Source organism: Magnolia sinica, chromosome 12 (assembly GCF_029962835.1).
Source record: "Magnolia sinica isolate HGM2019 chromosome 12, MsV1, whole genome shotgun sequence".
In the NCBI taxonomy this organism is placed as follows: Eukaryota; Viridiplantae; Streptophyta; class Magnoliopsida; order Magnoliales; family Magnoliaceae; genus Magnolia; species Magnolia sinica.
In genome coordinates, this window is record NC_080584.1 from 70,032,215 (window position 1) to 70,057,861 (window position 25,647).

At 39.4% G+C, this 25,647-nt stretch overlaps 1 non-coding gene across 1 annotated transcript; it reads right to left on the minus strand.

Moving 5' to 3' along the window:
* Positions 1 to 865: 865 nt before the first annotated feature.
* On the minus strand, positions 866 to 972 carry LOC131222104 (small nucleolar RNA R71). The gene has a single exon (XR_009159811.1). It is a non-coding gene; the product is annotated as a small nucleolar RNA R71 (small nucleolar RNA).
* Between the last annotated feature and the right edge of the window lie 24,675 nt (positions 973 to 25,647).

The following is a 25,647-nucleotide window of genomic DNA, read 5'->3' on the forward strand; positions in this document are numbered from 1 at the left end:
CTTTCTCTACTTTCAATTTTTTAGATCTCTTTTAGTAACTAGTTTAGGACTTTCCTAATTTATTTTAGAAATTTCCACTTTCTTTTAAGGAATTTCTTCTTTTAGAAACTGATTTGTTTCTTCCTTTTTAAGGATTTTCTAATTCTAGACCTTCTCTTTAGAAACTAACTTATTTTGTTTTCTTTTGCAGGTGTTGTTACTTAGGGCTATCAATTTGGTAACTTCTTTCCAACTCTCTCTTTTTCTAGATTTTCTTTTTCTTTCTCAGGATTAGGTTTCGAATTTGATTGAGGGCTGCGAGTGTTTCATGCCCAAATAGGCCCGTGATAACACTCGAAGTCTCTTGACTGAAGGAGGATTGGTTGAGGGATTGACTATCCATCGCAGGACTAGACACCACTCGAAATCCCCTGAGTTAATTGAAGTGATGGCTGAAAACCAACCTCTTCTGCCCCAACCTAGGGTGGAGGACATTCAGGATGAGAATGAGGTGTATCAAGCACCCCTGCTACGTACTTTACGAGATTATTTACAACCAGCGGGGGTGAGTACGCCCTCATGTATGATTTTTTCTGAAAATACAGGACATATGGACATCAAGCCAGGGGTTATCCAACTCCTTCCTAAGTTCCATGGGCTTGAATCTGAAGAACCATATCTACATTTGAAAGAGTTTGATAAGATCAGAGCCACTTTATATTTTCAAAATGTGTCTGAGGACACAGTCAGGCTGAGACTCTTTCCTTTTTCCTTAAAAGAGAAGGCTAAGACGTGATTACATTCACTACGTCCTAGATCCATTGGCACATAGAATGATATGCAAAGAAAATTTATAAAGAAATTCTTTTCACATCATAAAACGATTACCCTTAGAAAAGCAATCATGAACTTCACCCAAAAGGAGGATGAAACATTTTACCAATATTGGGAAAGATTCAAGGATTTGGTCAGTTCATGCCCATAACACGGCTTTGAAATGTGGCGCATTACAAATTTTTTCTATGATGGACTGACATCTTCCATGCGCCAAATGGTCTAGATAATGTGTAATGGAGAATTCATTAATAAAAATGTTGACGAGGTATGGGATTACCTCGATAGTCTTGCTGAAAAAACACAATCATGGGACTATTACCCAAAGTCGAACACCACATCTAGGCCGACTCAATTAAAGGAGAAAGGTGAATTGTATCTCTTGAAAGAAAAAGATGATCTCAAGTGTAAAGTGACTACGCTCATAAGGAAAGTTGAAGCCATGGAAGGAAAGAAGGATAAGGTTAATGAAAGTGTTTGCGGCATCTGTGATTGCAACATTCATACAACTGAAAATTGTCTTACAATACCCGCCTTTCGAGAAGTGTTGAATGAACAATCCAATGCCGTAAATAATTATCAAAGACCTTTCAATGGACCAACCTCTAATACATACAATCCTGGTTGGAAAAATCATCCAAACTTTAGTTGGAGAAATGGACAAACTGCTACCCCTAAAAGTTTCTTCAATCAAAATCCAAATCAGGGAAAAGCTCAAGAAGAACCGGTTCAAAATTTCATGCAAGAGCTGACCCAAGCAATGCGAGACTTTATGCAAAAGATGGATTCACATATGACGGTTATAGAAAAGGGGATGCTTCCTACACAACCACTCCCCAATCCTAAACCGCAACACGAGATAAGTGATCCCAGCTCTTCAAATCAAATGGGGCACGCTAAATCCATCACCACTCTTAGGAGTGTGAAGATCATTGATAAAACCCTTCCGGTTAGGCCCGAAAAGCCTCAAGAATCAGAAGAGGACAACAATAATGGATCTAGTGAGGCCCCACAAAAATTAGAACCGGAACTTCTAGAAAATCCAGTTGCTTCATTTCCCCAACGGTTGGTTGCACCAAAACCTCTCTCTAACTCTCAGGATATCCTAGAGGTGTTGAAACAAGTGAAAGTCAACATTCCTCTACTTGATGTCGTAAAACAAATACCTTCATATGCCAAATTCCTGAAAGACTTATGCACGACCAAACGACGGTAGAGTATTCAAAAGAAGATCTTCTTGACCGAGAAAGTGAGTGCCATCCTAAAGCAAGACGTGCCACAGAAATTCAAAGATCCTGGTATCCCAACCATATCATGTGTGATCGGGGACCATCGAATTGATCATGCACTTCTTGACTTGAGAGCGAGTGTCAATCTGATTCCCTACTCGGTATACAAACAGTTAGGTTTTGGTGAATTAAAACCCACCCTAACCACACTACAACTTGCTGATCGCTCTGTTCATGTATCAAGAGGGATAATTGAGGATGTGTTGGTCCAAGTTGATAGATTTTACTACCCTGTAGATTTTATCATCCTGGACACTGAACTCATCAATAATATGAGCACTCAGATTCTCGTCATTCTTGGTCGCCTATTCCTTGCCACTTCAAATGCAATTATCAATTGCAGGAATGGTGTCATGACTATGTCCTTTGGGAATATGACATTGGAGTCAAACATCTTTTTCAATAACGGCAGAAACTTAGAGGATAATGACGATTTCCACGACATTAACATGATTGACTCTTTAGCGAAAGATACGACACCTCTACGTAATCTGAAAATAACTCGAACTAGAACTAAGCAAAGATGTAATCTAAATTAGAGCTTTTTGAGAGAATAATAGTGAGACATTACATTAAATTTATAAAATTCAAAGGTGGGAAACTAGGGTTTCAGAGGATCCACTTGTATAGATCAGGGAGATCTTATGCTTTATTCAAGAACACATCTAGACTCAGAGTCCTATCTTCATCCAGATGGAAGATATAATATCAACTATGAACTTCCTTTGATCTAGCTTTCAAGAGTTGAGAGGTATAAGAATAAGACCTAATTCCATCATAAAACCATGCCAAGGGGACAAAGTAAGCAACAGAATTTAACCAATACACATCCAATCTGAGAGAGTTATAAACATAAGGAAGGATTCCATCATCCATCCGTGCCCATAAGACGATGGTGAATAATAGGGTCCCTACGATCATAACCTCCATAAATGCATGAAAAATACCAGAAGATATCGCAGATCCATTGTAATTTAAGTCACAACAAACCATTAAAAACTAAAGGCATTCCATATAATCAAACTAGAATCAAAATCAATTCATGACACAAAAGGCATAAATAAAAAGTCTCCTATCACACTACAAGCTTCACCTCTTAGCCAGACATGCTTAGGCTAAGAGAAAAGAAAAAAAATATAATCAGAAAGAAAGAAGATAAAGAAGAAAAAAAAAACTCTAGGCGTTGGTTCCACCCTTTCTCCACGTGCACAAGATGATTTTTGCTCTTTTTCCTCTCACCTTTTTATGGGGAAAACAGTCGGTCAGCATGGAGTTTATGCACTCCCTGCGTAAGGGGTTTTTACGCAAAGAGTTTACGCAACCAGCTCTTTAATGTAACTTCTTGTGTGCACCAGAAGAGAAATGCAAAACCTCATTGTGTTTGATCTAAATCTGAGACGAAGGGTCGTCCAAATTTTCAATTCTGCCTTCTTGGATGGAGTTAGGACCTTCTTGGACAGAGTTTGGATGATCCGGATCTATCATCCTATCACACCCTTGATTGTGGAACTGCTTAAAAATCTCGGATCTTGTGGACGTGCATTGCTTATGCGTGTTCGGTGGGCCCCATATTGATGTTTTTCGAGAAATCTGACTCGTTCATTGGATTCCTGACGAAAAACCAGTCGGGAAGAAGTAGTTTTTATCAAGTTTTGGTGTAGTCTACTGTATCAAACCAACTCGCCGTTAATCTTACTTTTTTGGGTGATCCATGTGTGTACGTTTGCATGGGACCAATAACCACCTAGGCGACGGTCACACCCCCCCTCTGGACACATTGGACTGTTCAAAGATGCCAAAGGGATGATTTGTGGGGCCCATAATCACAAACCGACTGTCGGACATCTGTCTGCTATGCGTTTTCAGTTTTTTAAAGAAAGCACGAGTCAAAGCCCGTTTGATCAGACTGCATGGTCCCGTGTGGTGCGGACGCTGTGCACCCTATGTACGTGCAATGTACATGTGGGGTCCATTGTGATGTTCGTGAGAAATCTACTCCATCTATCCATCTTACCACCTCAATTAAGGTGTTGAGATAAAATTTGAAGCATATCCAGATATCAGGTGGGCCCCAGATCAGTGTTTTATGGGCTGATCTGTCCGTTGGGCCACTTACACAAGGATCCAATGGCTGAAATTTGATGTGGACGGTTAATTTATGGTCCTCAGGCCATATATAAAGTTTTGAGCCAAACAGATGGCAGGAACCGTGTGATCTTGCATTCTGAATGATTTTCAGGCACGTTTAACGTGAGTGAAGTGATTTTCTCAGATCTTTATCATGCAAATTCTTCGATCTCGGCCCCCTAGGGTCCTTCCCTTGTCTTGGTGACTTCAGAGTGTTAAATTCATGCTTTTAGTACCATTTTTTAGTCTTAAGCTTTTAAATACACCTTGCATTACAAACACGATTAAAATGGGTTGTTAAACAATATCATGTTCGTAAAATCAGGTAATAACTAGGGTCTAATATGTAATATTTGACCCTCAACAATAGAAGCATGCCCAATTGGCAGATCCAATGTTGGATGTTGGAAATAATCACAGTGACTGGAGAATCGGAACCCTCGAAGCGAGCCGTGTTCCTAGCCCTCCGAAGTTCTCAGAATATGAAGGAGGGAATGAGGCCAATAAGGGGCCATCTCTTAGGGGTCAAGGAGATGATGGCCCACTAGAAGGAAGCCATGCCAACTGCAGAGGATAGGGAAGGTCTGTCCATGTCAAGGATCCTACCATTGTGGGCCCAAACCTCCAAAGCCTTGGATCCCAAGAGGAAAATATAGTCAATGGATTTGACCTGGGGTGAGGACAAAGAGGGGCAGTAGTTGCGTCTGGATGTGAATGAGATCCCTTTGCTTTGGATTCTATCGTCCACCGGATGGCCTTGTGGATAATTTTCTAAACTAAGATGGAAAGTTTAGGAGGGAGCTTAGAGTGTCAAACCCATTTCGACTAGACCTTCTTCTCGGCCTGAATTCTAAAGAGCTAGGCATCTAGGTGGACAGAAATTTCTCCTGAGGCCGAGGCCGTCCAATTACATTTATCGTTCGAAAGGGATGTACAAATACCCTCCTCAGTAATGTGGTCAATGATAAACTAGGGTAGAAAGGGAAGCAGAGAAGTGCGTGATCTCTAGCCATTAACCGCGATCAGGGCCTTAACTAATGTAGAGCGGGTCGCTGACACTTTTATGTCCAAGATGGATTAGAGAAGGCTCCATAGGAGGTAGAAGTCATCAAGACCTTCAGAACCTTAAAATAGGCATATCTCGCAAACCGGACTGAGTTACTCGATGTACCATATATGATTTTGGGGTAGGACGAGCTACTTTAGCCATCTAACCTGGCTATGCTTGGTTCCCCATGCCAAATTTGTGAGATTCCATCAGATAGACAGTCGAATTTCATATTTATTTCCGTTTTTACTATTTTTAATAAGTTTTAGTTTAATTATAACTCTTCATTTGTTGGGCTTTAGGAGTTGTGTCCAACATGAAAAGTTCTTAGAATAATTAGGAGAATAACATGGTTAAGCCATACAAGACACTTACTATAAAAGTAAATTTACTATTTATAGTAAGTTACAAATTTTATGGAGTTTTAGTTATACTTCTTCCAAGTCTTGGTATTCCTATTTAAAGGGTTGTAGACTCGTTTATCAATAATTAACAAGTTTCTTTAATATATTTTAAAATTATTTCTATTTCTTTTCCTTATGGATTCGAGAAGTTTATGTGAGGAGTCTAAAGAAGCTTTGTGGATTTGAAGTAGTTATCCTTGAGGAAGATGGTGATCACCCTCATCACGTCCTTCCCTGCGTCAATTTGTATCAGAGCGAGACTTTTTCTCAAATCTATGGCTTCTAACGATAAGTTAGGCAACAATCTCATGGATGGTGCTCCAGGGAATTTACCTTTAACAACAGTAGCTTTCGAAGCAGCGCAACAAGATAATCGGCAAGCCATGCAAGGGTTGCAGGCTTCAATTGATCGCATGATAGATCGCATAATGAAGGCCTTAGGGCAGCTCCATGTTCATGGTGGTGATCCACCACCAACAATTGCTGGAATTCGTAATCGAAATAATTGTAAGACAATGCTAGCAGTGAACCAAAGAATCACTCATAAGAATGTGGGATCTAGTGACATGATTCCACAACATCCTAGACAAGGCATTGATCAGATAGATCAAACGAATCAAGAATTCAAGATGAGAGTCTATCTTCCTAGTTTTAATGGCCAACTCTACTATAAGGACTTCCTCGATTAGTTGCTTAAAGTCGAACGTTTCTTCGACTACAAGAACACTGTGGAAGAAAAGAAAGTTAAACTCATTGCCTACAAGTTAACGAGCAGAGCTTCATCTTGGTGGAAACAACTTCAACTTGAGCAAATGAGACAGATGAAGGCACTAATCCGCACGTGGTTGCAGATGAAGAAGTTATTATGAATGCAATTCCTCCCTAGCAACTACGATCAAGTATTATTTCAACAAAACCAAAATTATTGGCAGGATAACTAATCAGTAAGGGGATATGCAGAGAAATCTCATTATTTGTCGACGAGGGATGACTGCGTCAAATCAGAGTTGCAACAGGCCACATGATTCTTCAGTGGCAAATATATGGCCCTTATAGGAACGGAGAACCAACCAAAGACTTGTAAAGTGGAGGGACGGTCTCTCGTAACTGAACATGCATTTGTTAAACAATCTGAGGAAATGAGAGATATATATGCATTAGTTGAAAATAAAAAAATATGCGAAACCTGTGAACATCCTAGAGGATTTGGTACCAGTGTTGTAGAAGTTCAAGGTGGTTTTGCTTAATAAACTACCAAATAATTGCCTCTCACACGAGATATACAAAACCACATTAATTCTGTCTCAGGAGCAAGTCTACCTAATTGCCCACATTATCAGAAAGAATGTGAGATCTTGGAGACAGAAGTGTAGGAACTGATCGATACTGGTCAAGTCAAGGAAAGCATGAGTACATGTATTGTGTCAGCTCAAGAGCCTAATGCCAAGTATAAGAAAAGGGCTAATAAATGGTGTCAAAAGTTATCTCAAAATCATGAGCCGAGTCCCTTGAGTAACTTGAGGATGAGTTTTTTTCAAGTTTAGGGGTCTGATGTAGGACGTGGGACAGATACATTTCTTGCATGGTTGGTCTAAAAGAAGTGGACCGTAAATTAATCATAACTTTTGATCCAATTATCGTTACGGCGCACTTGACCGAGTATAAAGAACCGAAGTACCATGAGAACTTGAGGACGAGTTCTTTTGAACTGGAAGGGACTGATGTAGAGCGGGTCGCGGACACTTTCATGTCCAAGATGGATAAGAGAAGGCCCTATAGGAGGCAGAAGTCATCATGACCGTCAGTGTAACATCCCGAATTTTTCATGGCCAGAGTTTATACTCGTGCCTAAGAATACTGGGTGTTAATAATGTATAAATTGGATGCTTTAAATATTGCACCTTATTTTTTAAATTTTTTTTTTATCATATCCAAATATATTCACGTAGGTAACATTCACGAGAATAAAATCGACAGTATTGATTATTTCATTAGAGTAAAAGAATTCAACAAATAATCAAATGCACACTCAATGGAAGCTTATTACATTATCGAGTTCACAGCGGAAATATAAAACTAAATCCTAAAATTAACTTTTTATTCTTTCAGTATAATCTTCCACAGGGAGATGGTACTCTAGATCTTCAATTTGTGCATCACCTGCATCATCTGTACCGTTAGAGAGGGTTAATGCCCTACTCATAGTGATCGTTATTCTTTAAGATTAACAATAATTCAAGATATTCATAAAAGTAATGTAAGGGTTTTGATACGTCACGTACTCCACTACTATGAGAGGTATCGGTATGCACAAACAACCTACATGAGATGTATCCCTAGCAAACTATGTGCGGCTCATCATACATAGTGATAATCGCAATGTGGAGAAAAAGCCCGACTCGACCTGCATCCTATAACTACGGATATTCGCCGGCATGTCTAACACTATTGTGGATTTATGTGAACACTTAGAGGCGGTACAACACATGAGTCAGATGAATTATGTGACATGATTTGTTCATGGAGCAACTATTTGTGACATCCAATCCTAGAAGTGATGTAACACTCATTGCGAATTACTTACATTGATTTATGCACCACTACCCAAAAACTCATGGAATTACGCGTCGACCAAGAGGGTTTCTATGAAGAGCGCATTATGTCCATGATATAATAATTGAATCACTAGTTGTAATACCTTCAACACATCACTTGCATCAAAGAGAATGTAAACTGAATCATGGAGGTTTTAGAATATCAAGACCCATGCCCAAGCCTCAAAGATATATAACACAAGACTAATAAAATAAGGAGGAGAGTAGCAATGGCTAACTCAAGAAGAGGAGAGTGGCAATGATCAACTTAATAAAGAAGAGAGTATCAATGACTAACTTAACAAAGAGGAGAGTGGCAACGGCCAACTCAACAAAGGGGGAAGTGGCAATGGCCAACCCAATAAAGAGAAGAGTAGTAAGGGATAACTCAGCAAAATTTATAAAGGTAAAGGCAATGCTTATATCCATCTCCCCACATAAATTCATAAAGATCACGCATAATTAAAGTCGTACCATAATTCCCAAAGGAAAATTATCAATTGTGGTAAATTATATAATTGCAGGGAGAGAATTATAGTAATGTAAAAACATGTAAGAAAGGCAATTAAACTATACCAACTTAAATTAAGGTAAGCTTAAAGGAAAAACCCTCACCTTTTGTTCATTTTGATCGCTCAGTACCAAAATTATATGTTTAGATGTAGACGTCTGTCCTTGCTCGATGTTACGATTCCAACCTGGTGACCTAGTGTTGGCGAATTGTATTCATGACCAACCAACCATTGCTTTCTTCTTCTTCTTTTCCTTAAGAAGTTAGGTAGAAAACTTGCACTGGATTAATCAGCTTGTCGAACCAATTGAGTTTAGTTGGTTGAATGTCCTAAATTCTCTCTCTCTCTCTCTCTCTCTCTCTCTCTCTCGTTTTCTTGTCCTTCTCTCTTTCTTGTTAGTATGTCCTCCAACTTTGCATGGGGAGTGTTTATACAGATTGGGGGTCTCTGGAACTTTCTTGTATAAGGTTAGAGGCATGCGCAAGGTGGGAATAAGGCTGAGCAGTGCCGTGATTTGGGGGGTTGGTTTCGTTATTTGAATGGGATGTTTCCTCCTCTTTTTCAGGGAGTTTTGTCGGTTTCGAAGGGGCCCACAGATGGAAGGTCGCGATCACATTATTGGGTATAAGAATGCCCAGTTGATTGATGGAAAGGTGCTGGCCCTACTTTAATGGTGGATTCGTCCCTTGGCCATCTTATGCTGAACTGGCTATCCCGGGCGGTCTGAGGTGATCATCCGATGCTTCCTAGCCCATAGATTTGGGGTCCTGATGCTTTCGCAACATATTTTATGTGACAACACCTCTCGCACGTTGTGGTCCTTCTCCATGAAAGACGGTGTAATGCCAGTCTCTCTCTTTTTCCGTCCTCTCATGCCGACGTGGGAGTGGTTGGAATCTCCATCTCTGTGGAGAGGAAGGTTTTGATCGGTCTAGGTGTTCTCCTTTGGATTTCCTTACGTAGAGAATTTAAAACCGCATTGGTTTCCTTTGACATTGTTTGCGAAAGAAATTTGGACAAGGATATGTCTGGTTTCTTGGGAGCAAAAGGACTAAGGTTTGGTCGAATTCACCCCACGGATATGATGAACGGTTCAGATCATCGTGAATGATCATGATGGTGGACCACCAGGGCTCTCAACGGACGCTGCCCATTTGCGTTATGCATGGTAGGATTCCCTTCATTTTTTGAGATTTCACGGTTCAAACCGTATTTGACCGTGTTTGATGATCCAGTACATTAGGGTGTACATGTACCTCGTGTACACGCACCTGGACGTGAGGCCCACAGGTATATTTTAAGACATCTACTATAAAGTCCCAAATTTTTCCCAACTTGGTGATGGATGTTCTTATGCATAGGGTTGATCATAACACCTATTAGCTTCTCAGAACTCAATTCCAAAGTTTAAAATCCCATTTTAACTCATTTCCTTCAAAATCTCACCTTTTACCACCTTATTCTTCAATTTTTCTAAGTACTTTCATATTAGATACGAATACTAAAGTTTAAGTGATGAAGAACAATACTTAAAATAAAATTTATTATAAATAGTAAATAAATAAATAAAATAGATTTTTGACCATTAACCTTTTGGAATATTATAAAATAAATAGGTTATTTGGATAGAGCAACTTCTCCTACCCCAAAATCATATATTGCACGTCACGTAACTTATTCCGGATTTAAAGATACACCCGTTTCAAATATTGAGTGGCGAAACCACCACCAGACAGTACAGCGAGCGGCGATGGCATCACTGCAACGGCAAGGCCTCGCTATCTAGTAGGCCGGGCGGCCCGTTTTTTGCCTCGTTTTCTACAGTTTTTCATTTGACTTCGAAAAGTCATATCTCCCTCGATATAACTTCGATTTAGGTGATTCAAAAGTCAGATTGAATCTTAATAAGTCTAGTTTCATATAAAAATAAGTAAAAAATATAATAAATTTAATATAGTTAAATATAGGTTGTTGTGACAACTATTCAAAAATTATTAGTTTGAATAGCTATTGCTTCTAGAATTTTTAGAATTTTTCTACAACATAAAATCTAATGAAATTTGGTAGAAATGAAGTAGACTTAATGACGAACTACTAAAAAAATAATTAAAATAATATACTAACTAAAAGTGCCAAAAATGGGCATAGAACTACCCTAGGATCTTATTCTGTCGTAATTAGGGCAGAATTTAATTAAGTACTAAACTAAACAATCAATAGATTTTGCTTGAACCACTTTCTATATAAGCTACAAGACCCAAAACCATTAAAATCACTAACCCAATATTAATTAAAAATGTAGAGGCAATCTCAAAACCCAGTTGCTCACGGGAGCACATTGGAACTCCATATTGGACCTGGACCGCGCGTCAAAAGTCCGACGATCGCGAAACTATAGGCTTATGATCGCCTTATTGGGCTTGACAACTATTGCGGGAATCAAGCCTAAAAGTATCCAGAAACACACAACTTGAGTCCGGAGCGAAGTGTGTAAGAAATGTGAATATCTTTAGGAAATGAACTTAAACTTAAGTGATTTGAGTCGTTCGCTTGCAGTCTAAATTTAAGATTTCAGATCGTCAGATTCTAACCCAACTATACCCTCGAATTAGAAAAAAATTTCAACACATGTTAGTGTACTTGTGGCCCTGATCGAGTAATAGTGACCGTTGAACTGAAACAGGTCCTCCACGGTTGATCCATAAATCGATCAGATCGAAATCTTAACCTGGCCTAGATCCAATGTCAGGAAACTTTCCCCGGACCGTATGCAGGAAATGGGCCTCTAGATGTGCTCCATTAGACTGAAACAACCCCTCTTTGGCTATAACCTAAGTATACCATGACCCTGGGGCCATTTACACCAGGTCTGGGCCTATATAAGGGCCTTAACCCACCCCTCTCTCATTCTATACGAATTTCAAACCCTAGTAGAGAGAAGAGAGTAAAAATAGAAGGAAAGAGTGAGGAGAAGAGAGAGAAAGTGGGAGATAGTTGCTAGGATTCGATCCCACCGCTCTACGTGCTGAATCGTCTCTCTCGTGTCGCTACATCAATGAATCCGAATCCATTTATGGGTAAGAAATCCTAACCCTAATCTATTTTAGGTATCAAAGTAGATGAATCGACGAAATATCTAACCTATTTCGTGATTTAGGTAGCTGTTGTGCTGTAGACAAAGACGTAGTGTTCAAACTGAGCTTGGTACGGGTTTACCGGCGAAAGGTGCGGCCTATAAATGTTTAGGCTATAGTTTTCATGGCTTTCAATGTCAGTTAATGATTTATGACTGACTTGATTGCTATCACATATGCTTAGATACAATGTTTCTGCGTATTACATATATATATGACCTATGTTGAAAATATTGCATTCCATGTGTTTGTTTAAATGTTTGTATGAATATGAAATTATGATTTGTGCTTGCCATGATTGTTATTTGAGGATACATGATTGTTGTATATGTGGCAACTCCCTTGTGAAAGGATTTGGTATAATACCTGTTGTAACTACTATATTACATGTATGTTGATATGTGTAGTTTAAGTGTTTGATAAAATGCCTGAATGAGAAAATTCTTGTTGAAATGTATTTAATGAGGGTGTTGAGATAGGATTCTCGATTCCCATATCTATAGTTACAGTTTCTTTTATGTAACCTATCTTACTACTATGTAATTTATGGATGAAATGCCTATGTATAATAACATGTGTACTATTTGTTTGTTAAAATGCTTACATGAGATTTGTATTTATATTGGTTGTCACATGCTGTCTTTGACTATCACATGTGAATGCTATTGTTTGGAGTGTGATTGGGGCTACGATGTAGTCCAGGCAATCGGTAATGATTCCCGAATTAGTGGCTGAGGTCGTTACGCCACATAAGACACGTTCGATGAATCCGAGTTGTACGTTGCTTGTCAACAGTGGTTAGGCCATGCGGAATGCTTATGCACTCCATGTCGATCAATTCGACGTACACTCATACCAGTCGAAGCTTGTCAAGTAACCGGTTAGCCTAATGTATGTTCACCATGTATGGACGCTATTGCTTGAATCTCAGGTACCAACTTACCAGTGAAAAGCTCGTTTAACCTTGGTACCATGATCCGCTATGACTCATGAGCCGGGCATTGTGGTATGGGACACTGTGGTCGAGTTGTCAGCCTATGCTGGGGTGACGAGCCTCCCCGTAGTATCCATTGAGCAAACCAGACTCGTGAGCCGAATACGGTGTTATGAGACACTGTATTCGAGCTGTTGGCCTACGATAAGGTGACGAGTCTCTCGTAGTGACCTCGATTATACCCTAGAACTACGTTAAGGTGACTAGCTTTTTCGTAGTTACCTCGAGTATAAAATAGGCCTACCCTAATGCAGCCTGGCTGTAATCCCCAGTCAGATTGGTGACAAGCCTTCGAAAATAGACTGTCAGTTGGTAGGGCGTTGGTGGTGTGACCTTGAGTGTAAATTAAGCCTATGTTGAGGTGACGAGCCTCCCGTAGTAACCTACAATGTAAACTCGTGAACTTGCCTATCGTATGTGATTAACTAGGATTGACGACCCTAGATGGATCATTGTTTAGGTAAATGATATAAAGGGAGGCACCTTAGCTTCCCAAACCTACTGTATGAGTAAATCTAATTAAGAACTTGGCTAATCACGTACATGCACCGCATTGCATGTGCCTTTCGTGTAGGGGTTGAGCACAGTGGAAGGGATGCATGCCGTGATCGTGAGATGATGTCACAGAGGGAGTGTAGGCAAAGGCATACATCATTAACACATATCATCCTTTCATTAATCAGAGTACCTAGGAATGCTTGTTGTATTGCTTTATCATTACTGCTTAACTGAATTGATAACATCTTAACCTTTGCTTTATAGTTCCACTGAATTAGCTACTTATTCGCACCTAGGACGGTGTTTTAAAACACCACCCAGATCTGGATTAGATGCAGGTGATGGCGAAGCCTATACAGTGGAGTTGGACTTCGTAGGCGGGGAGAAAGGATTCTCCAATGTTCAACTCTCAGACGGGTCTATATAGACCTTGTTCTGATTCGAGAATTAGTTGGACATTTACATTTTTTTCGTATTTTGTATATTGTAGATCAACACATGTATATATTTAGCCTGATAACATACTCATACTCTGGGGATTGAGAAACGCTCTTATACATTATATACTTATCTCAGTCTTCCGCTTGCTTAACTTAATTATCTCTGGAGTATGATATGTTATTTTAGTATAATCTCATTCATGTTTAATGCACTAATATGGACAACATTCAAATATCATTATCTATGTTGCATAAGTGATGCGTTGGAACTCGGGAGTAGAGCTTTTGCTCGACCCTCGATTTTCAAGGTGTTACATCTACTTTGTCCATTATTTATGTCATCTCTCGTTAGGGCATAGTTGTAAATGTAAAGGTGATCAGAGTTTTATCTTGAAAGTTCTCCTATCAGACGCCAACACAAACTTGATCTTAATTAATGGTCCATATTTAATGATCAAGGCCCAACTTTGGGAGAAATGTGTAGTCAGGATATGCAAATAATTGGATGAAATTTGGCGGTTGATGGATGGTGGGAAAAGCCTAAATCTAAAATATCACTTTTTGCGTAAAAAAGAATGAATTGGCTTCAGCGTTCAACAACGTAGGATCATAGATCGGGGTCCAATTTTTGTATAATATCGTAGTCATGTGAGTCCAAGTTTGAGTTGCGATGGATGGTAGGAAGTGGTTAGATCTGAAGATCTAGGTATGTAAGTCTTAAAAGGATAATTAACTTGGCGGCTATGTAAAAGCCTACCAAAGTGGGGTCTTTATATTTTACACTTGGTCCATATAATGACCAATCCAAGTCATTCATATGGAGGAAAACATCTTACTACCAATACCTATGAGCTTTCCTCACTCAATGGACACCAAAATCAATGATTAAGGGTTGATTTGTTAATTGGGCCACTTCTACAATGATCTAAGAGCTGAAATTCGATGTGTATGGTTAACTTATGATAATTAGGCCTGTTATAAAATTTCATATGAAACGGATCAAGAAAACAATGTGATTTGGAATTCATGGGTATAGGTTAATGGCATTTTCATAATTATTGCTGATCTAAAAGTTTTGTGAAATCTAATGGTTTTACGTTGCTATATGCAATTCTTACAAAAGAACTTATGCCTCAATCATTACGGATAAAAATTTATTCGCCAATTCATTTAAGGAAAGGTACATATGTCAAATCACATAACGGAAGGTCTTGTCTTAAAATCAACAGTCGAATGGCTTGATCTATGAAGGGAGACTATTCTCAATGGTTAGATTCACATTAGGAAATAGATGTAAGGTTAGGTTACGTAGATTGGTATCATACACATGTACATAATGGGTTAAATTTTATGGTGACACTCGAAAACTTTCGATACTCGGATATTGAAAAGTTCGGAGTGTTACAGTCAGAACCTTAAAACAGGCATATCTCACAAATTGAAATGAGTTACTCGATATACCATATATGATTTTGGGGTAAGACGATCTACTTTAGCCAACCTATGCCGGGTTGCCCATGCCGAATTTACGAGATTCCATCAGATCGATGGTCGAATTTCATGTTTATTTCAGTTTTTATTATTTTTAATAAGTTTTAGTTTGATTATAATGCTTCATCCGTTGGGCTTTAGGAGTTGTGTCCAACATGAAAAGTGCTTAGAATAATTAGGAGAATAACGTGGTTAAGTCATACGGGACACTTATTATAAAAAGTAAATTTACTATTTATAGTAAGTTATGAATTTTATGGAGTTTTAGATATAGTTTAATTCCTATACTTCTTCCAAGTCTTGGTATTCCAATTTAAAGGGTTGTAGACTCATTTATCAATAATCAACAAGTTTCTTTCATATTTTAAAATTTATTTCTACTTCTTTTCCTCGTGGATTTGAGAAGTCTCTTTAAGGAGTCCGGAGAAGATCCACGAGGAGTCTAGAGAAGCTCCATGGATTCAGAATAGTTATCCTTGTGGAAGATGGTGATTGACCTAATCACGTCCTTCCCTGCGTCATTAACGCAGGCCTCTTGCAGGTGCGCATTGGGATGGGGCAGAGTGACGAATCGAGGAGGGGACCCAGCCATGTCCAATTGGCCCTCCAGAAACTGCATTTGCCCTTTCTAATCATCCAACGCGAGTGGGGAGTCAGCAATGGGGTCATCTTACAAATTTGTTTCCAGAGTGGGAAGGCCAAGGTTGACGTAGAGCCACCGCCTAACCCTATGATATCAGATGTGTACTTGGCTCGGATGAATTGATTCCAACAGCTATTTACTCCCTTATGATGAATCGACCAGGCTATTTAGAGGCAGAATGCCTTCATGATTTAGTTATTCTTAGGCCCAGCCCACCTTCTACATTAGGGAGCGCAATCGCTTGCCAACTGCGCCAATAACACTTCTTCTTGGTCCCCTCCCAGCCCCATAGAAAATCAGCAAAGGCTCTTTGGAGGTCCTTCATGATGCTTGCCGAGACTTCCGTGGCAACTAACATGTGGATGAGCACGCTGGACAGAACATGGTTAATTAGCGAGAGTCTGCCACCCTGTGTTAGAATTCTACCTTTCCAATTAGCTATTTTGTTGTTTGTTCTATCCAACAGTGGCAGAAAATATAATCTACGTGGTCTGCCTTGGAAGATGGGGAGGCCTAGGTATCTGAAAGGAGAGGAGTCACAGTTGAAGCCCAAAATAAAGCTAGTTCATCTTAGCCATGCCTCCGTTTGATTTGTTGTCATGATGAAGAAGCTCTTCTGGGAGTTGATATGTTAACCACCAGAAGCCAGCTCATAATTCTTGAGGAAGTTGGCTATTTTCTTGAGGGAGGTGTTGTAGCCGTTAGCGAACAGAATAGTCTCATTGATGAAGAAAAGATGGGAGATCATCGGACAAATCTTGCCGGTCTTGAAGGGCTGGCAATGGCCACTCCCAATAAGGTGGCCGAAGCCTCTGCTGAGGACTTCCATTGCCAAAATGAAGATGCTCGGCCACAAGATGATTTGAAGAACCTGCAAGCTTCGCGTTGATGAGAACCGAAAGCTAACAATTGAACCAACATCTATCTAGCATGGTGATTCATTTCTTGTCGAACCCAAATCTAGTGAACACCTTCGACATGAAGTCTCAATTAAGTCTGTCATTGGCTTTCTCCATATCCAGTTTAAGCATGACGGTACAATCTCTATTTTTTCTGTTGACATCCATAAAGGTTTCCTAAGCTAGCGCACAGTTCTCTATGATGGATATGCCGTTCACAAAAGCCCATTGTTCAGTGGATATGATTTTAGGCAGAAGGCTCCCTAGCCTGTTAGCAATAATTTTGGCAACAATCTTGTAAATACAATTACATAGACTGATGGGCCTGAAGTCAGATAATTTAATCGAAGAGGTGGACTTAGGGGTGAGGCAAATCAGAGTGGACGAGAAGGCTCTGGGGAGGGTTCCACGAGAAAGGATCCCACCCGGATGTATGTGTTGCATCCATCACATTCATCTATCTAGAGAGCATTTTAGAGCATAAGCCAAAGAATGAGGAAGATTCAAGGCTCAAGTGGACCTCATCACAGAAAACGGTGGGGACTGTGACAAAAACCGTTGAAACCTTACTAGGCCCACCATGCTATCTATATGAGATCTAACCTGTCCATGAGTTAACAAAGACATGGATGAAGGGAAAATACAAATACCAGATTCATCGGAAACTTCTGTAGCCCGGATGAATTTTTTAATGGTATGCGTTCAGTCCCCAATTGTTTTCTCTGGTGGGGTCCACTTGTCTATACCTAATTCTTTGGCTCATGCCTTAAAATGATCTCTCTAAATGTATGGACAGTGTGGATGTACCACATACATCGTGGTGAGACCCACCGAACTTGGTGACGTCACTTCAGTAGGGAGATTCGCTGTGTGGCCATGTGAGTAGCTAATCCGAGTCCTGGGAGATGATTCTCGACCGGACGCGGATTAGCTACTGACAAGTTGTCCCACCATGGTGTGTGTTTTGTATCCACACCGTCCATCCATTTGGAGAGACCGGATTAGCTACTGACAAGTTATCCCACCATGATGTATGTTTTGTATCCACACCGTCCATCCATTTGGAGAGACCATTTTAGTGCATGAGACAAAAAATGAGTCAGATCCAAATCTCCAATGAACCTCACCACAGAAAACAGTGGAGAGAGAGTGACACTAACCATTAAAAACTTATAAGTGCCACAAAAGTTTTAGATCAAGCTGATATTTGTGTTTTCCCTTATTTAACGTATGTGTTAACTTATGAACATGTTGGATCTCAAATAAACATAACGTTAGACCTTAGGAAGGTTTCAACGGTGGACGTTAGTCTCTCCACTGTTTTGTGGTGGGGTCCACTAAAGCTTTGGATCTGCCTAATTCTTTGGATAATGCTCTAAAATAATCTTTCTAAATGGATAGACAGTGTGGATACAACACATGCATCATGGTGGGACCTACATAACTTAGTGACGTAACTTCAGTGGCTTGCTGCTCAACCTGTCGGTAGCTAATCCGCGTCCTTCTCGAGTATAAATGTCATGATAGATGCACCCAGTAATCTAGACTAATAGTGGGAAAATTGACGGTTCAAATCATAAGAAAATCTCACCATACGCGTCACGGTGTGTGGTGACTAACATTGGATCCTGAGTTATTACAACAGAAACACTCTCTTTCTTCTTTTCCTCTCACTACAAGAAAACAGGCCTAAGCCGACCGATGGCCCAACCCTTTACCCGCAGCTAGTTTTATCGGCTGCGGGCAAAGGGACGCCCTATAAAAAAAAAAAAAAAAAAAAAGCCGGCCCTACTTGCTATTTGAGCGCCGAATCTCTCTCTGCCTCTCCCTCTCGCTCTCCCTCTCGTGCTCTCCCTCCCTCTCTCTGCCTCTCCCTCTCCCTCTCGCGCGCTCTCTCTCCCTCTCTCTCCGTCTCTCTCCCTCTCGCATGCTCTCCCTCTCCCTCTCCCTCCCTCTCTCTGCCTCTCCCTCTCCCCTTCGCACGCTCTCCCTCTGCCTCTCCCTCTGCCTCTCCCTCTCGCTCTCCTCTCACTCTCATTCTCCTTATCTATCTCTCTCTCAAAACCCTATTCCTCTCTCTCTCTCTCTCCCTATCTCCTCGGCCCTCTGCTGCAGTTTGGTCTTCTACTGCTCGTGGATCTCGGATTCTCATCCATCTCAGGTATGCTTTGTTGACTACAAATCCCTAATTAGGGATTTGCGTTGTCAAATCCATTTTTAGAAATTTGCATTGTCGATTTTCTGTCTTCTTCTTTGTCTTTTTTTTTTTTTTTTTTCCAGCTCATTTATTTCACACATCAGTTACTGATTTCTTATCTTTTGTTGGGTTGATTTGGCTCCTAGAAAGTAACCCTAATTGAAATGGAATCCATTAGCAAGGGCTGCTGCACATGTTTGGCTTCTGGGAAATGCTTGAAAATGGATCCTATTTTATGTTTTGGGGCCAAGTCACCCTAGATTACAATTCTAGCTCGTGGTGTCGAGCCAAATTCAGCGACTCATCCTCAATTTTCAATTCTGGCTCGCAATCTAGAACAACCTGACCTAGTTTTTGCCGACATAGATCAGTCGACCAAGACCAGTCCGATTCTTAAAAGCTTGATTAGTGGGGTTTTAAATGATTATTTTGTTCATAAGAGAAACTTTAATGCTCCGGCATGGTGTGATGGATGATATGCAGGCACTTAGAAAATTGATAAGAAACTGCATACATGGCATGCAAGCAAGTCAAATAAAATGGCCGAAATTATGATTCCACGTTTAATTGATGAGCACGCATTCCGATTGGTGGACATTCATTGGATGGTTGAAATAAAAGATACCACTGATCAGAGGCTAGGATTACATAGACAATCTGATCTCAGGACTTTGAACTAGCAACTGGCTGCGCCACAATGTATTCTGTTTTTAACGTATAATTTATAAGTGCATGCTTATCAAGCTTCATTACAGGCAGAGTATCAAATAACTTCCAGGAGTACCCTTGGATTTTCAACTAGACCTTGACAAACTGTTCTACGCTCTGCTGCATTTGCCATTTAAAATAGCTGGGGAGGAGTAATTACATATTTGCCAGCAGTCTGCCCGATTCACTTTTGCAGGTCTATGTTTGTCGATTCATAACTATTACTTTTGTCAAATGGGAAAGCCAAGGAAGCTTGTATGACTACAAACAATCCCCATCATACACGTTTCGCATCAGTCATGAATATTGAGCACTTCTGTTGGTTGTCTGAATTGATCTTGTGGTTATTTATTTCATCTTGCTTTTGCAGCCTGGACTAGGCACTAAAGTCTTATTGTTTTGCTACATTCACAGCTTACTGGAATGATGAGAAAGGAGAGGCCACCTTGTGCGATTCTGTCGATATATCAGTTGCAGTGGCTACTAAAAAGGTACTTTTGCTGGTAACTTGTCCAAACACTGGTATGAAAACATGGGAAACCTATGGTTTTATCACCTATATTTGATGACTTATCAAGCATACGTATCCATAGATTCCATACATGTGCAACACATATGGGATTGCTACTCTGTCTGTTGGGACCTACCGTGAATGGGGCATACCCCAAAATCAGACCATTTGCATGATCATAACCAAAGGTAGCTGTTACATATTTTTCTAATTGGAGCTTCAGTGAATATGACTTCTTTCTTCATCAGAATTACCATCTTTTCTTATATTATTGCATATATTTATTTTGTTTGTATCTCGGTAGTTTCAAGGGGATTCATGATCATTGGATTGTTTTTCTCTTTGGTTAGTGGCAGTGTTTTTCCTTTTTCTTGAGAATTGCCCTGCAGCATTCTTTCTTTTCTTTTCTTTTTGTCCTGGTTTTTCTTAATGATTTTTGGTTTATCTTTTAAAAATGTCACAATATTGAGGTTGTATGATTGTGTCAACTGAAAGAGAAGTCGAACAACACTTTTAGAATGACACATTTTATAGGCTATTTGTTGGATGATTAGAATATTTGATTTGTGTGTTTTTGAAGTGTGGTCCATTGTAGCGAAATGACACACTGTACAGAATATTCAATGGGCAAAACTCAGAACATTTGGCATTTGGACCATTTAATGGGTCACAGTTTTTTATTCCTTTGTTTATCTTCTTGTAATCTATATAGTTTTAGCAGGTTCTCTAAGTATGTTGTTTGCTGATTATCTTAAAGAAACAGATAACTGGAGTGTGAAGGCCATTAGGAGGATGACAACCGAGCGGGTAGGGTGAGGTATTTACGTCATGTGCCTTGAAGGTTCAAGAGCAATTTCAGAGAAGGTAGTCTTTGCTTCTTCCATCTTTGTCGAGATTGAACTCCTCTTTTTAACAGCTGCTGGCAAATGGAACTCCTAGAACATGGAGTGTCAAACCAGTTGGATAAATTGGCAATAATTCACAGGGTAGGCTACAAGTAGCTTCTTCACTGGCTAAATTTAGTAGATTTGTGTGCAGAATTCAGATGTCTACTAGGTGTAGTGGGCCTAGCAGCAATACTGTTGTGATTATGTAACATAAGTCTCAGACTTGAGTTAATTGATCACAAAGCATCTACTGTTCATATATTCTTAACTGTCTCATACCTACCAGAGAAAAGAAAGACTGTCGAGTTTAACTGTCTCATACCTACCAGAGAAAAATAAGGTTGGTGTTGTGCCATCTTCTTCCAGTGTTAGTTTCGATTGATTTGTCATTTATCTTGATTTCCTTTATTTTGTCTTGATGAAGTTGGCAGAAGATACTTGGAAAAAGGCTCTAGTAAGTAAATCTCAACTCAGCTCACAATCTGCAAAGTCCATTTGAATAGTTACTCTATAGGCATTCAACTTTTATTCCTGTTGCCATTAGATGGCAAAGTTGAAATACAATGACAACATTACCATGGAAAACATGCAGGAACTAAGAGACATTGCAATGACCGAAGCGGTAAAATGAAAACATTTTTTCCTTGAAACTGATATGAAAGGTCCAGGACTGAAGCTTGACAACACTGGAAAAGCAATTCTGACTGTGAGTGTTTGCTTATTATTATTATTTTTAATAACTATATGAGAGAATACAAACACAGTGAGTGCCATCCTAACATGCAGAAGTAGGGTATCAATGAGCAAATCATTTTCAGATTGCATTGTAGAGTTGAAAGATGTATTTGTTTTAACATGGCCATTAGAGTACCCTTGCTCCGAGATATGGTCATAAGTGCTTTCTAGAGAGAGCTACATCTTTGCATCCCTCACAACTAACCGTGGAACTTGGATTCTTTAATTTACAAACTGAATGAAGAATCTCCATTGCAGATCCAATTTTAGAACTGCACAAACTCCCCATTACCCTCTGGTTTCCCACCTTGCTGGTTTCTTCTTTCTTTTTCTTTTTTCTTTTTCCTGACAACTTTAAATGGTTGGTAGTATAATAGTTGCTGCAGAACCATTTAGGTAACTAATCAACAGCTGATCACCAACCTGATGTTGCAAACTAGTCTATTTAAATATTTTTTACCTTAGAAAAATATGGAATTTGCTGCCCATCCACTTCCAACTATATTCAAATTGCTTAAGATGAAATCCTTTAAGAAGCTCTGATTTCATTCTTAAATAGGGAATTTGGAGTACCCCTATTTATATGTACACTATAAGAAAGGATGGCACAACATCTCCCTGAACTTCCCACCCCAACTCACTGGATGGAATTTTGTCAGTGGTGACCCCTGTGGAGAGAGCTGGAAAGGAATCAAATGCTCTAGAGATGCCATCCAATCCAACTAAATCCTTGGAATGGATTGAGTTTCATAGTATCCCTTTGTCTTATTGTTGCACATTTTATTTCCTCTTACTTTTGTATGGTTCTTTGCCATCTCACTCACTGATCTACATTTTATTTTCTGTTTCAGCGGCATTTCCTCAGGTAGGGTTGCTTAGGCAATGTGTCTGAACTTTGAATGATCTTTTTTCTTCGATGTCTATGTTTTCTGCCCTTCTACTTTGATTTTCCTTGATTTCTTGTCAGATCTAAGGTTCTTATGTGATATATGGTGTAGATATCTTTTAAAATGAATGATATCTTTTTATAGATCGCTGATAAAATGCTCTATACCCTGTCCATTGTCTTCCGACAGGGATGCTAACACTGTTAATGATGTTATGGAATTTGTACTTCAAAACTTCCTAGAGATGAATAAACTTTGGGTCCGAATGCATCATTAGGTTAGTTGGAATTTTAGAGAACTATCGCTATTGTGTTTGGGCACAAACAGTAAGTGCATGCCATAAATGAAAAATGCACTTATTGTGGTTGTAGATGTTGAATTTGGAAGGATTCAAGTGAGGGATGTGTTGCAACATCTATGGACAAGTCCAATTTCAAATGTAGCTGTTGATGTAGTCCAAGGTAGTCGATCAGCTGAGGTCCTTCTGTTGGTGTTACAAAGGTGGGCACAATTCAATTTTCTTGAAGGGATTTGGTATCTTTTGTGTGCTTTTTAATGTCAAAAGATGAAAACAATTATATTTGTGAATGATAACAGTCCTGGCATTGCTCCTAGTTTCTATGATGCATTGGGGTTTTCAGTTTGTAAAAGTTGGGACCATGGTTCAATGATTGAAACTGTAGATATGAATGGTGGCCACAAACCAAAAATGCCCCAGAAAGGAAGATTCTAGCCATTGAGTCTTTGGCCTTTTGGGTTGAATGTGGACCATTGCTATATTTTCTTTCTTAACTGTCCATTTGTTGGCCATCAATTGGACTAGATCTTCCAATCTAGGAGATGTGGTACATACATGATGGCTCCCATCATATATCAACACTTTGGATGGTGTTCTCAATTCCATATTTTAATCTCTTTTCCTTTTCTTTTTTTTCTTCTTCTTTTTTTTTTTTTTTTTGCTGATTTTGTGGGGAAATTTATTGCTTCATTAGTTGCAGTTCATTCTATACGAAAGGTTCACTTCTAGAAGTTAGCAAGTATGTGAACATCTAGGAAGCAGGAGAGGGAGCAACAGCGAGGGCTCATAGCCTAATTTGAAGCAGGAGTGGCACATGGGTTGATGGTTGATGGTTGCCCCGATTGCTTATTGTGGAATCTTCACAGAAGAAATAAAGGTAGTGTATGAGCCAAGTGTTTTTTTTGCATATCATATCCAACCTGGATGCATAGAAAGATTATTAAATTGAACAACAGTTCATGAATCGACTATAATATAACCACAATGAAATGATAATCATGAAGCAAGTAACAATGTGTACAACTTTTTTCTTTTCAGAAAACCCATCTCAAATCCAAACTTTTTTTCCCTTCCATGCAACAAACCAATCCATCCCTAACCCACATAAAAAATCTATGCACACAGTTTATGCCTCTGTAACTGCTAACAAATGAGAGTAGCAACCTTTGGTGGAAGTCATTTGATGAGGAGCAGTGACAACTTGTAGCCCATCTAACAGGTGGAGCCCACTTGGTAACAGGGGACAATCCCTTACACATGTAATAATTACACTTTTTGAACCCATCCCACCTGATCCTTCCCAATACCATGCGCCAAACACCCCCTAAGAATGATGCTCAGGGCCAGTCTCACCAGCCAAATACTTGGCTTACAAATTGTTAATCCTTCAGGCTGGACTGATTAGTAAGGCCTGCTTAGGCACATTCAACTCGAAACTCTAGCTTGATACCAATGCTAGCTGGCCTCAGGCCAGACCTAGGCCAAACTTGGGCCAGGAGCAGTTAGTGGAAGCTAGGGCTGTCACTATCAGGTTCAGGTCAGTTACTGGTGTTCCCATATCCGGATGTTAACACACATGAGGTACACAATCCAAATCTGATCTGATTTGAGTAGCTCCATCAGGTCCTATCAGGTCTATTTTAAGCATGATTTAGAGTTCAGAATGGGGTTCAGGTCTAAGAATCATGGTCAGGTGCATAGTAGAAAATGCCTTTTTATCGCTTTTAAATAATGAATGTAATTAATTATTATTTTTTTTTAAACACCTTATATTCTAGACAGAATTGCATGTGGACCCAAACCTGACCCAATAATTAATTGGTCCAGAAATTTGGATTCATACATAAGTAAATCAGGATGGATACATGCATCCACTGATCTGGATACCAAATGATAGTTTAAGTTGCAACTGTAGCTTACTCCGACTTAAAGCATATGCAAGGTTAACAAAATCTGGTCTATAGGTTGGACATTGTGACAAGCATGGAGCACCACGTGTATTAGAGGAATGATCAGAATTGTATGATGATCCCAAAGTTTGCTAACACATTAGATTTTGTTAAAGTGTTTAAATCGGATCATTCCACAATAGAAGACACTAACAAAGCAGAGATTTAGGTTCAGGCAACCATATCTGACCTATGTTGCCTTGAAAGGAATTTCGATAAAAGACAGGATATGCAGATTGTTGTTTCTGCATATACTTAATGAATACAACTTCTCTTACACACTTCAAATCTATTCCACTAATTTTATTTTTTTATTTGACAAGTATGAATTTATGATTAAGGCCCTGTTTGGATATCGTCAAATAAGTTACTTTTTCAATTTACAGCAGTAGATAAGTAACTTATTTCAGATAAGTTTTGTTTATGATTAGTTATAAGTAACTTTTTTACTTACAAGTACTTAATCAATTCATTTATATGTGGATCCATCATGATGTATTTGTTTCATCCATGTTGTCCATCCATTTTTTCAAATCCTTTCAGTTATATCCTGATTTGTTTGACCATTCACTAGTATTTTTCTGTTCCA